The sequence below is a fragment of the Papio anubis genome, chromosome 14, assembly GCF_008728515.1.
Source record: "Papio anubis isolate 15944 chromosome 14, Panubis1.0, whole genome shotgun sequence".
NCBI lineage: Eukaryota > Metazoa > Chordata > Mammalia > Primates > Cercopithecidae > Papio > Papio anubis.
This window is the reverse complement of record NC_044989.1, coordinates 29,976,554-29,988,337: the sequence shown is the minus strand read 5'-3', so window position 1 is coordinate 29,988,337 and position 11,784 is coordinate 29,976,554.

Genomic DNA, 11,784 nt, shown 5'->3' with positions numbered 1-11,784 from the left:
AAAAATATGTATTGAACACCTGCTATGTAACAGGCAGATTCTGAAAACAAAAGAAATGAATGTGGACTAACCCTATCAAATACTAAAGCATATGCTATTCTACAATAACAACAAGGCGAGTCTGGAGAGGGAAGGTGACTCACTGGGCAGGCAGACAGACTGGTTCAATCACCTAAGGCACATCTTCCTAGGGGCAGGATTAACTTCACTGCTAGAATCAAGATCGGGGAAGGGACCGACAGAGGGGGTCCCAGGGAGACACACGATGGAAACAATCGGCTTTGGGATACTTGTTACAGCAACTGTGGGATCAGACTTGTTACCAATGAGGGCAGGCTTGTTCTTAGAAGCCCCAGGAATGTGTGGTAAGCACCACCTTGAGAGCCCAGCAGGATCATTTCTTCTGTTGCCAGCTGAGCTCTCTGGGGCAAGTTATGTAACCTTTTTGAGCTGTAGTTATCTCACCTGTGGGGTAAAGCTACCTACCTTGAAGGATTGTTATTAGAAGCAGAGATGAAAGAAGCACACACGGAAAATACCTAATAGCTGTCACAGGGACTGACCATGGGGCTGCTACAAGGACAGGGTTAGGATATGTACCTGAGTAAAGGTTAAAGCATTATCTATGCTTCTTCCAATCAGATCTACATGATAATGACATCATTTTGGAGCCAAAAAAGGAGGTTCCCATCGTAGGGTTGGATTGCCAAGGGATGAGCTAGGGCAGTAGGTGATCCCTCAATAGCTATGCTTCTCTACACAATCAGACTAAGTGCCCCTATTTTATAATAAATACGTTAGTGCCCCCCTTACAATGCTAAAGTCCATAATTATTAAAGTCTGGTTATATACATAATTCCGATGAATTATAAATAATGTGCTGTAATATAAAGAAGACATTAATTTATAATGTTACTTATATGTTTATATTACAATGTGTAGATGCTTAAAAACACCACATTATAAGAAAAACAAATGCCTTTGTTGCATTTCCACAGGTTGCCTCGGGGAGGAGGGTGGTCCTGCTTCCTATCCAGTCTATGGGAACGGGGAGCAGGTGCCAGGGATCATTCCTGGGGCTGGGGCTTCTCGAGGTACCTTAACTTTTACCCTCTCACCTCTTGTGATGACCTCTCACCTCCAGCCCCATACACCAGCAAGGAATGAGGTGAAGCATCCAGGATATGTCCAACTCTTTCCTCCCTCCCCTGCAAAGTGCTGCCTTTACTGGGCCAGGGAGATGTAGCAGAAGGACCTGGAAGGCCCTGATACCCTTGGTCTTAGGCTCCGGGAAGATGTGAGCCATAAGGGCTGTCTGTTCTTTCTGGAGGGCACAGAAAGAAAGCAGGGGTGTTTGCTCAGCTGTTTCACTCACCTCTCCCACCTCCTGGAAGGAAGTAGGCCCTACCCTCTCCAGCCCTGACTCCAGCTGGCTGTGTGGTCCTCTTTGGGGCTGGCTGGCTGGTCCTTAGGTATGGTCCCTGAGGGTCTAAACTGATGATTAGAGTGGATTCACAGCGCTTCTAAGGTTGGGGCAGATCCAGTTGAGGCTGGGTTTGATCCCCACTGGGTTTGCAAGTGGGCACTGGGGAGGGACAGTGATGTCAGTCTGATGGGGGGCCCCAAAGCCTCAGTCATCAGATGCCTCTGCCCTCCTGCAGCCAGAGACTCACATGCTGGTTATGAAACAACCACAAGGGTGGTTACTGACAGCATCAAGGGCTGGGGTTGACACAGGACAGCAGAAGGAGCAAGACCTGTCACTTGGGCCAGGTACTCTGCCCCTTTCTTCTCAAGGGCAGAAGAGTAGCTCGGAAGAGATACAGGTGCCTTTCCCCAAGTGGTGCCACTGGCCACGACACCCTTCTCGGGGTCTTTGCTCAAGTCCAAGAACAGGAGCTTCTCTGGCCACTGGGGAGTTGTATTCAAGCCCGCCCAGAAACTTACTTTCAAGCCCATGAAGCAAGTCTCAGAATCATTCTCCAGGTTTCCTGGTACAGGGCGGGAGCCTGCTCTGAGCTGGTTCTTGGGACTGAGCGTTCCCCTGGAGCCACCAGCAGCTCATTGATGGAGCAGGGGCCTGGGGTGGCCAGCCTCTTCTTTACTGGTCTGGCATCTCCTCTGGCCTAAGCTGGGTGTGCTCACTGCTTTAGTGAGGAAAATGCCAACACAGCTGGACCAGAACATAGTCCAGTGACTCTCCCTGCTGACCATGTGCTGGACTGCATGGATTTGTAGAAGGAAATACCAATCTGTTTTCTCTCACTTGGAAGGGAGAGGGGACTTTTTTTTTTTTTTTTTTTTTTTTTTTTTTTTCTGAGACGGAGCCTCGCTCTGTCGCCCAGGCTGGAGTGCAGTGGCGTGATCTCGGCTCACTGTAAGCTCTGCCTCCCGGGTTCACGCCATTCTCCTGCCTCAGCCTCCTGAGTAGCTGGGACTACAGGCACCACCACCACGCCCAGCTAATATTTTTGTATTTTTAGTAGAGATGGGGTTTCACTGTGTTAGCCAGATGGTCTCAATCTCCTGACCTCGTGATCTACCTGCCTCGGCCTCCCAAAGTGCTGGGATTACAGGCATGAGCCACCGTACCCAGCTGACTTTTTTTTTTGGAAGCACTGTATCAGCTAATTTTTGCTTCATAACAAATGAGTGGCTTAAAACAACAAAAACTGATCATGCACAGTTTCTATGGGTCAGGAATATGGTGGTTACTATGGTCTGAATGTTTACATCCTCCCTAAATTCCCATGTTGAAACAATTCCCAATGTGATGGCATTATGAGGTGAGGCCTTTGAGAGATGGTTAGGTCATGAGGGTGGAGCCCTTGTAAATGGGATTAGTACCTTTATAAGGGGTGGAAGAGACCAGAATTTTCCCCATCCACTGTATGAGGACACAGCAAGAAGGCACCATCTGTAAGGAGGCAGGCCCCCACCAGACACTGAATCTGCTGGGGCTTTGGACTTCCCAGCCTTCAGTACTGTGAGAAATAAATGGTTTTGGTTATAAGCCACCCGATTTATGTGTTTTGCCATAAGATCCCCCAGTGGACTCGGACAGTTTGGCTGGCCAGTTCTGGCTCTGGGTCTTCCATGAGGTTGCCATCGTACGTCATTCAGGGCTGCAGTCATTTCAAGGCCTGACTGGGGGCATCTTGGAGGCTGGCTACCACAAGTACCTACCATGAGCTAGGTGGTGTACAAGTAATAGATAGCAACACAATCATAATATACAATTGGAAGTTATTTCATGTTAACTATGTGTCCAGATGCTAAGTACTTTCCCTGAGTTACCTCCTTTATCTTCATAAAAACCCTACAAGTTTGGTCTGGTTATCATCTCATTGAAGAGGTTAGAAAACTGGGGCTTAGAAGCCAAGTGTGGTGGCTCACACCTGTAATCCCAGCACTTTGGGAGGCTGAGGTGGGCGGATCATGAGGTCAGGAGATCGAGACCATCCTGGCCAACATGGTGAAACCCCCTCTCTACTAAAATACAAAAAAAAAAAAAAAAAAATTATTTGGGCGTGGTGGCACGTGCCTGTAATCCCAGCTACTTGGGAGGCTGAGGCAGGAGAATCGCTTGAACCCAGGAGGCAGAGGTTGCAGTGAGCTGAGACTGTGCCACTGCGCTCCAGCCTGGCAACAGAGCAAGATTCCATCTCAAAAAAAAAAAAAAAAAGAAAGAAAGAAAGACAATTGGGACTTAGAGAGGTTAGGTACTGCAGTCACACAGCCAGTAAGAGGTTGGGTCAGCATTCACACTCCTAAGACTGTGCTCTGTGTTCACTGTGCTCGAATGCCTCCCTTGGCATTTAGGTTTAACAATCCAGGAGGTGTACACAGATGAGGACACTGAAGCTCAGGGAGGTCAAAAACATGGTTGAGGTCACAAAATCAGTAAATGGCAGAGCCAGGATTTGAACAGAGGCCTGACTCCAGAGCTCATGCTCTGTCCACTCCATCACATTGCTCCAGAACAGAGGAGACAGACATAGAAAGGAGAGAGTGCAAAAGAACCAGGTAGCCAGTCACTGTAGCACCTCTTGCTTGTTAGAAAAGGCGTCCCCTTCAGGGTGGCTAGGTGCTTGGCGTGGCGAGCTCAATCCCCACTCTCTTCCTTGGCCAGGCACTCCTGGTCAGGGCAAAATCTGAGTGTGACAGCCCTGGGGAAGGTCACAGGAGACAAGTGGGAAAGAAGTAGGCATAAGCAAAGGAGGATGCTTGCAGAAGAAAGAAGAGAGAAAAATAAACAGAAATAAAAGAGAAGGGAGAAGGAAAAATAAATAACCAGATGAGGAAAGAAGGGAAAAGAAAGGACAAACAACAACAACAACAACAGAAGGCCGGATGTGGTGGCTCAAGCCTGTAATCCCAGCACTTTAGGAGGAGGCCAAGGCTGGAGGATCACTTGAGCCCAGGAGTTTGAGACCAGCCTGGGCAACTTAGGGAGACCCTATCTCTGCAAAAGTTAAAAAAAAAAAAAAAAAAAGAAAGGAAGCAAGGAAGGAAGGAAGGAAGGAAGGAAGGAAGGAAGGAAGGAAACAAAACAAAAACAGAGCAAGCACATGGGGTCTGATTGGCCCTCCCAGGTGTAGGCTTGGGGCCTTCTCCATGTGTGGCAAGGGAGCCCACCAGGTTGGGGGAGCAGGAGACCCAGTGGAGAGCTTGAAGCCTCCTCTGACTCCAGCTCACATATTGTTCCCCATGCCTTTCCCTTTCTGGGTCACTAGTCTGGGGAATTAGGGAGAAGAAAAGACACTCCAGCATGTATCTGGCCAGAAGAAAAACATAGCTTCAGAGAAAATGGGGTGGCAGCAAGGTGAGCGGCCTCCTGGATAACACAGGGAAATCCAATTCAGAGGATAATTGCTAGAGTATCAGAGAGCTGATTGATTAATTGATTAAATAGAAGACAAAATTGGCTGGGTTAGGTGGCTCACACCTGTAATCCCAGTGCTTTGGGAGGCCAAGGCAGGAGGATCACTTGAGTCCAGGATTTCAAGACCAGCCTGGGCAACATAGACAGACCTGTATCTCTACAAAAAAACTAAAAAGGAGACTAAATAGGAAAGCATTATTAATGGCTTCACCACTTTGCTTCTCTTTGCAGTTTGGCTCCCAAAGCAAATGACTTCATTGGCAGGGTTAATGTTGATTATCACTGGCCACTGATGAATCAATGTCTGTTTGCCCTTGTGTATGAATTAGTCAATTCTCACTTTTCCCTTGAGGGTATTGAGTGAGAGAAACCATCTGGAGGAGCTGCTAATTTGAAGTAAGTATAAAGAGTTGTGAGACTTGGAGGCCGGAAGACCTGGATTTGAGTCCTAGTTCTGCCAGCAGCTGAAGATCAGGAACACCACAGCCACCCCATGGCTTCCAGTGGTCTCATGATCAGCCTTCAGTGGGCTGCTGCTCCTGAAAGCTGACCAGCCTCCCAGAGGCCAGTCTCTAGCAGGAGGGTTGAGCAGAAAAATCATTTTTCCTGCCTCCCGTCTTTCCCTGTTCCAAGGTCTCACAATTGCCAATTGGCTTTCATAAAATATATATTTGACCATTTCACTCTTCTACGTATAATCCTTCTATGGCTTCCATCTACCAATAGCATCGAATTCAAATTCCTGAGTATGGCAGGTCAGGTCCTTTGCAGTGTGCCCCCTCACTACCTTGTTAGTTTTGTCTTCTATCAGTTCCTGTGTACCTTGTTACTCTGGGCTTTTTCTTATGCTGTTAGCTCTTACTGAAACCACTCTCCTTCTGCTTGGTACTCTGTTTCAACCCTCAGCTTGATCATCCATGTATCCATCCCTCCATCCATCCATCAGCCATCTAACTATGCATTCATCCAACCACCCACGCAACTCATCCTGCACTTATTAAAACTCTGTTTCAGTGCTTACCAAGCTTGCCTGCACACTGGACTCACCTGGTGAGGTTTGAAAAATACTGATGGCCTGTTCCACCTTCAAAGATTGTGACTTAATTAGCCTGAAGTGGCCTGGGCTTTGGAATTTTTTAAAGATACCCAGGTGATTCTAATGTGTAGACAAGTATTGAAACTCTTGAAGACTTAAGAGATAAAGATTGGTTGAGACTAGAAATTTAGCCTAGAAGGAGAAAGAGACCAGTAAATAATTGTACAACCATGTACACAAGTGCTATGAAAGGGGTAAGCCAGAGTTTCTCGGGAAGGGACAGGAAGAACACATAACCCACACTGATGGGGGTGGCCGGAGGAGTTGAGTCTTCAAGGACAAGTAGGAGAATTCCAGGGAAAGCAGGGAGTAGACATCCAAGTCAGAAGAAAGACCGAATGCAGCAGAGCAAGCTGGAGAGAGCGTGCCATTTCTGGGATGAATGAGGACTTAGCGTGACTGAAGCTTTGGGGGCAATGAACCTATGGAGGCAGATGGGGCCTTGCAGGGCAAGGAGGGAAGAGCCAGTGAAAGCAGGTGTCAGGGCTGTGACGGGTCCAACTCAGTAGCTGTGAAGTAGAGGAGGTAAGGCAGCTGGTGGACTAGGAAGGAAGATGGTAGAAACTGGTGGTTAGGCCTTCCCTTCTCCAGAGAAGCCGTCCTCACATTTTCTCCACCCACACACTCCTGCTCACGACAGAGATCCTGTGCATCTTTGTTCCTCCGGCCCACAGCTCTGTGCCTGGCAGACCATAAATGCTCATGCCTCATCTCGCATGGTGAGGTAGGAAAAGCACAGGAAAAAGAGCTTCAAAGGTAGACCACTGGACTTAAGATCAATTCCATTCCTTACAAATAGTGTGCTGTTGGATGAGTCAGCCACATGCTCCGAACTTGGTTTTCTCTGTAAGGAAATGGAGATGATGCCAAGCCCATAAGTTTATTTTGAGGATTAGAAAAAGAGGTATGTCAGTGGTTCTGAAAGTGTGTTCTCTGGACTGGCAGCACCAGCATCATCTGCTAGTTAGAAATGCAGGTTCTCAGGCCCCACCCAGCCCTGAGGAATCAGAATATCTGAAGAGTGCAGCCAGCAGGCTGTTCTAACACACCCTGCGGGTGATTCCTATGCACGCTCAAATTGGAGAAACACTGATATATGTCAACTACTTCATCCTTGCTTGCTTTTCTAGAAGCCTAGCTACTCTTGAACAGTGGAAAGAAACAACTGGCACCTCGCTCTGGGCTCTGTACCAGTCCCTCCTTTTGTTTTCCTTTCCAAGTCTGGTCATTGCAGATGTGGGGCTTAGGTGGTCAGGCTTGGAAATCAGACATCTAAAAGGGAGTTCCACATCAGCTGTCTGTGCGCACACACACACACTTGACCTCTAAGTAAAACTGTGTGACCTTAACCTCTGAGCATCCATTTTCATCTATAAATGGGAGTGATAATAGTTATGGGCCAGTCATTGGTCTAAGCACTTTACATCTATTACCTCATTTTAGCCTCACAACAACCCTATGAAGGTAGTACTATTATCATCCCTGTTTTAGAGATGAGGGAACAGAGGTACAGAAAGGTGAAGAAACTTGCCTCAGGGCATAGTGATCATGTGTGAAAGCTGGGATTCAGGCACAGGCACTCCGGCTACAGGGTCCCCACTCTTTGCCAGTATGCCTCACCAGGTTTTGAAAACATTACTACATTTGTAAGACGTTTAGCACACTCTGTTGTGCTTTGTTAAGATGAAATGTCTCATTGTGGATAGTCATGTCTTTCTGCTTCTCACAGTGAGAACTTGGCTTAGTCACTTCACTTCTCTTGGCCTTAGGTTCCAAATGTTTAAAATGGGAGGTTAGACTAAATTAAAGGATATAAACTGAAGTTCCTAAGGCCCAAAGAATAAACTGTATTTGGCCAGAATTTTCTCTTAAATTGAAAGTGACCATCTTTAAGGGGTACATGCTCTCCCCTGCTCACCCCGTAAGCCCTGATTTCAGCTGTCTACCACAGGCCCACTTCTTGAGTGACCTGGCACCTGGAGGCATTTAAGTTGGAGATCACTGACACTGATCACAGCCAATGGCTAAACCTGAGGTCCTACGGATTTACTATTCTTTCAATTTCACCTCTCTTCCTCCCCTCCCTGCAATCCATCTTCATGCTTTACCTGGGATGTTTCTTGTGCAAAGGCAGCTCTGAGCCTTGGCTCCTTGCCTCTCACTGTCACAGAAGCCCTCTACTTGGCCTGGCTGCCAGAGGTGTCAGTGTTCCTACTGGCGTATGCCCCAAAATTGCTGATTTATATTTGTTTCTGCAAGGGAAAACAGATAAAGCTTGTTTTAGGGTGTATAGTTAAGCCAATTTCAGAATCTCCTACACATGGAAATAGATTTATTTTCACTTAATCTGAAAGGCTTCCTCGTTTCTAATGCAGACATTAAGCAATTGCTGGAAGAGGAAAGAACTTTTATCCAGCTTCATGAGTTCATGCACCCCTACACTGAATACCTTTCATTTCCTGCGGCAGGAATGCATTCAGTATTTTTACTGGCTTTGCAAATATCCTTCATCTGGCCGCCGGGAAACAGGTGCCAGGTGTTGTTGTATTACTCTACTGCCTGACACACATAACAGGCACTCAAGCACTGCTGACTGGAGAAAGGAATGGGCAAATTCTTTAAAGCAACTGGAGCCTACACTACCAGTTAAGTAACACTGAACCTCATTCAAGTTATAGGAATATATATCATTTTTAGAATTCCATACGGCTTATAAAGTCCTCACACATGTTCTCTAGAAATTATTTTCCCTATTTGAAAGTCAAGGAAACGAAGCTTCTAGAGGTTAACTTCAAAGTCACACTGTGACATTCAATTTTCTGAGACCTCAGATTACCGTTACCAAATTAAGGCCAATATTAAAACATAGTTTTTGACAAAAAAACATTTTTGAAGTTGTATAAGCTAAAGCTTTAGATACTAAAACAAACATTGCAGAAAAAAAATCATGTATCGTAAAGAGGAAACAGTACTATTGCATCGCATTTGATAGTTTGCAAAGCATTTTCTCCATAATTCGATGTTGTCCAATGACGTCGTGCCATTGTAGTAAGACGGTCCCTTGCATCAGCACCGGGTACTGCACCCTAGTGGACGAACAGCAACAAGAAGTGACTGCCGCAACGTTTCTCTTTTCCAAGATAGGTCAGACTGGTGGTTAAGAATGGAATTTCTTGCACACTCATGCCACCTACTGGTACTTTTCTTGTAGCAAAGGTTCCAGTCGATTTTTTTTTTTTAATTAAAAACATTTTTTTTTCAGTGTAAACTTTAGCAGGATCATTTGAATGTTTTACTCATTAGCCCAGTTCTTTAAAAATACCGCCCCCTCAAACTTTGAGACTCGCTTCCTGTTGTTGCCCTAAGAAGGCTTCTCTAACACAGAATCTGACTCACTTGAAAGGGACTGAAATATTTTATTCCTTTTGGCCTGTTGACAAGCTTCAGAAACGCCTCTGAGCACCTTGCATTGGGCTGGGAACAAGGGAGATGGGTTAGCTGGGAAGAGATTACACTCATGGAATCTTCTGGAGTTCATAGTAATGTCTCCACTTTGCCCAGTATTTCCTGGGAGGGCTCCAGGTAGAGTGGGATAGTTGAGAAGGTGGTGGCCAGCTCCCCCCGTGGCAGTTCAACTGCGGAAGAAGAGGGAAATTCTGAGTGAATTCTGAGGAGTGGCTTTCTCCTCTCCTGGATCAGGGGCACATCAGGGGATTTCTCAAACTGCTCCAGTCCCTGAAAACCTCTGGCCTATCCTCAAGGACACAAATATCACCTGCAAAGCTGGGTTTTCGAATTTTCTTTGGATACAGGTTTTAAAAATTACTACATGGGATTTGTCTTTGTATTTTGCTTTAAATCCAGGTGGAAGAGATAACTTGTTCATCTGTAGGGCACATCAGAAGAGGTATATAAGCCATTTATCTCACAACCTTAGGATTCTTTAAAAACTGGACGAATGTCATTATAGCAGTAGTATGCAATAGGCTGACACCAACACAGGAGAAAATGAGTCAGTTGCTATTAGTGAAAGCTCTGGCAGGTTCTCAAAGTTAGCTTGTCTGCGGGGGGAAATGATGGCCTTTTAATTACCATTGATATTATATTCAATGAGCTTTTCACCTTTTTCTCTTCTGCTCCATGGCAGGAGGAAAATAGCAGCTTTGAAGACTTTTGAAAGCAATGTAAAATTCTATTACAGCAGATTATGAAAAATTCCTTATAATGAAAAGTCAAGATGGTAACATTTAATAAACTGCAGATTTCAAATCTTCATTTGCTGAAAGGTTTAGCAGTACAAGTTAAGTCCAGAAAGGATTTAAAGAACTTTGAAAGCATTCTGGTCATTCTATAATTTAGAACAAATTAGGTTAAATTGTGAAGAGTTGTTCAGGATTACTGAAAAAAGTAGTTACTCCAGTTACACGCATACTGCTTATCAACAGGTTTTTATGATCTATATTTCACTATGTTCTGACAAGATTTAAGACGGGGCTTGTTTTTACAATTCATACTTGAGAGAACTAAGGTTCAGAGGTTAACTGACTTCCCAAAGTCACACAGCTAAAGTTAGTCAGCATTGCAGATATGTCTTCTTTATTACTATTTTTTTTTTTTTTTGAGACGGAGTCTCACACCGTCACCCGGGCTGGAGTTCAGTGGTATAATCTCGGCTCACTGCAACCTCTGCCTCCTGGGTTCAAGTGATTCTCCTGTCTCAGCCTCCCGAGTAGCTGGGTGCCCGCTACCACGCCCAGCTAATTTTTTGTATTTTTAGTAGACGGGGTTTCACCAAGTTGGCCAGGCTGGTCTTGAACGCCTGACCTTGTGATCTGTCCGCCTCGGCCTCCCAAAATGCTGGGATTATAGGCGTGAGCCACAGCGCCCGGCGATTTTACATGTAGCAGTCTTCCCAGAAACTAGGTGCCTCTTTCCCAGGGACTCTTCCACTCCCTAAAGTCAGTTTATCAAATTGGTGTATTAATCCATTTTAAGACACTTTTTAAAGCAGATGGAAAGCCATATTAATGTGTTTTTTTTTCTTACCCATACTTCTTAGGCTATCAGCCTCTTGTGTCATAGGCTTTTATCAGATGGTAACATACCACAACCATATTTTCAATAACCCTTTGAATAATGATTGTCATGTATTAGCAGATGTTTTGTAGCAGCAAGGTTGTATGAGGTGCCCATGAAAATGGAGCTCTCTTAGCTATAGCACTGGCCATGACATGGGTAATGGGCATACATGGGGGGTGACTATCCCGGTCATCATAAAGGCAGTCCCACATGGCTTGCACATCAAGTATATTAGCTGCTTTATCTTGAGTGTTCTGCCTCGCATTTATAGGGGAAGTTGGACAGTTCCCATTCTCAGGGTAAACAGATCTTACAGGGGCTTTTAAAATCCAGTCCACCAGACTAGCTATTCTTCAGGAATAACCTGTATGTCTGGATCATGTTTAGCCATCTGCAATCTTTCAATAGTGAACTGTGGGTCCTCCATCAACCCAAACATTTCTTCCATTCTGCAGCATGTGAAACTAAAGATACTGCCCCTAAATTACTCTCATAGTCCATTTTAGTAAAGGTTCTTCAGGAAGCTAATGATATTGATCTACGAAATGCAACAAATCCTTGTACACTATACCCTCTGGTTTCAAGTTACTTGGTTTTGCTTTTCCCTGACATTGACTACCTTCTTGGTAACCATAGATCTGAGATTTTGTTGTTGCTGCATAACTTTGCCCTTGTGGGTGGCTCTGAGGCTAGTGGCTGAAGCTCGGCCTGAAACCTAAGCTTG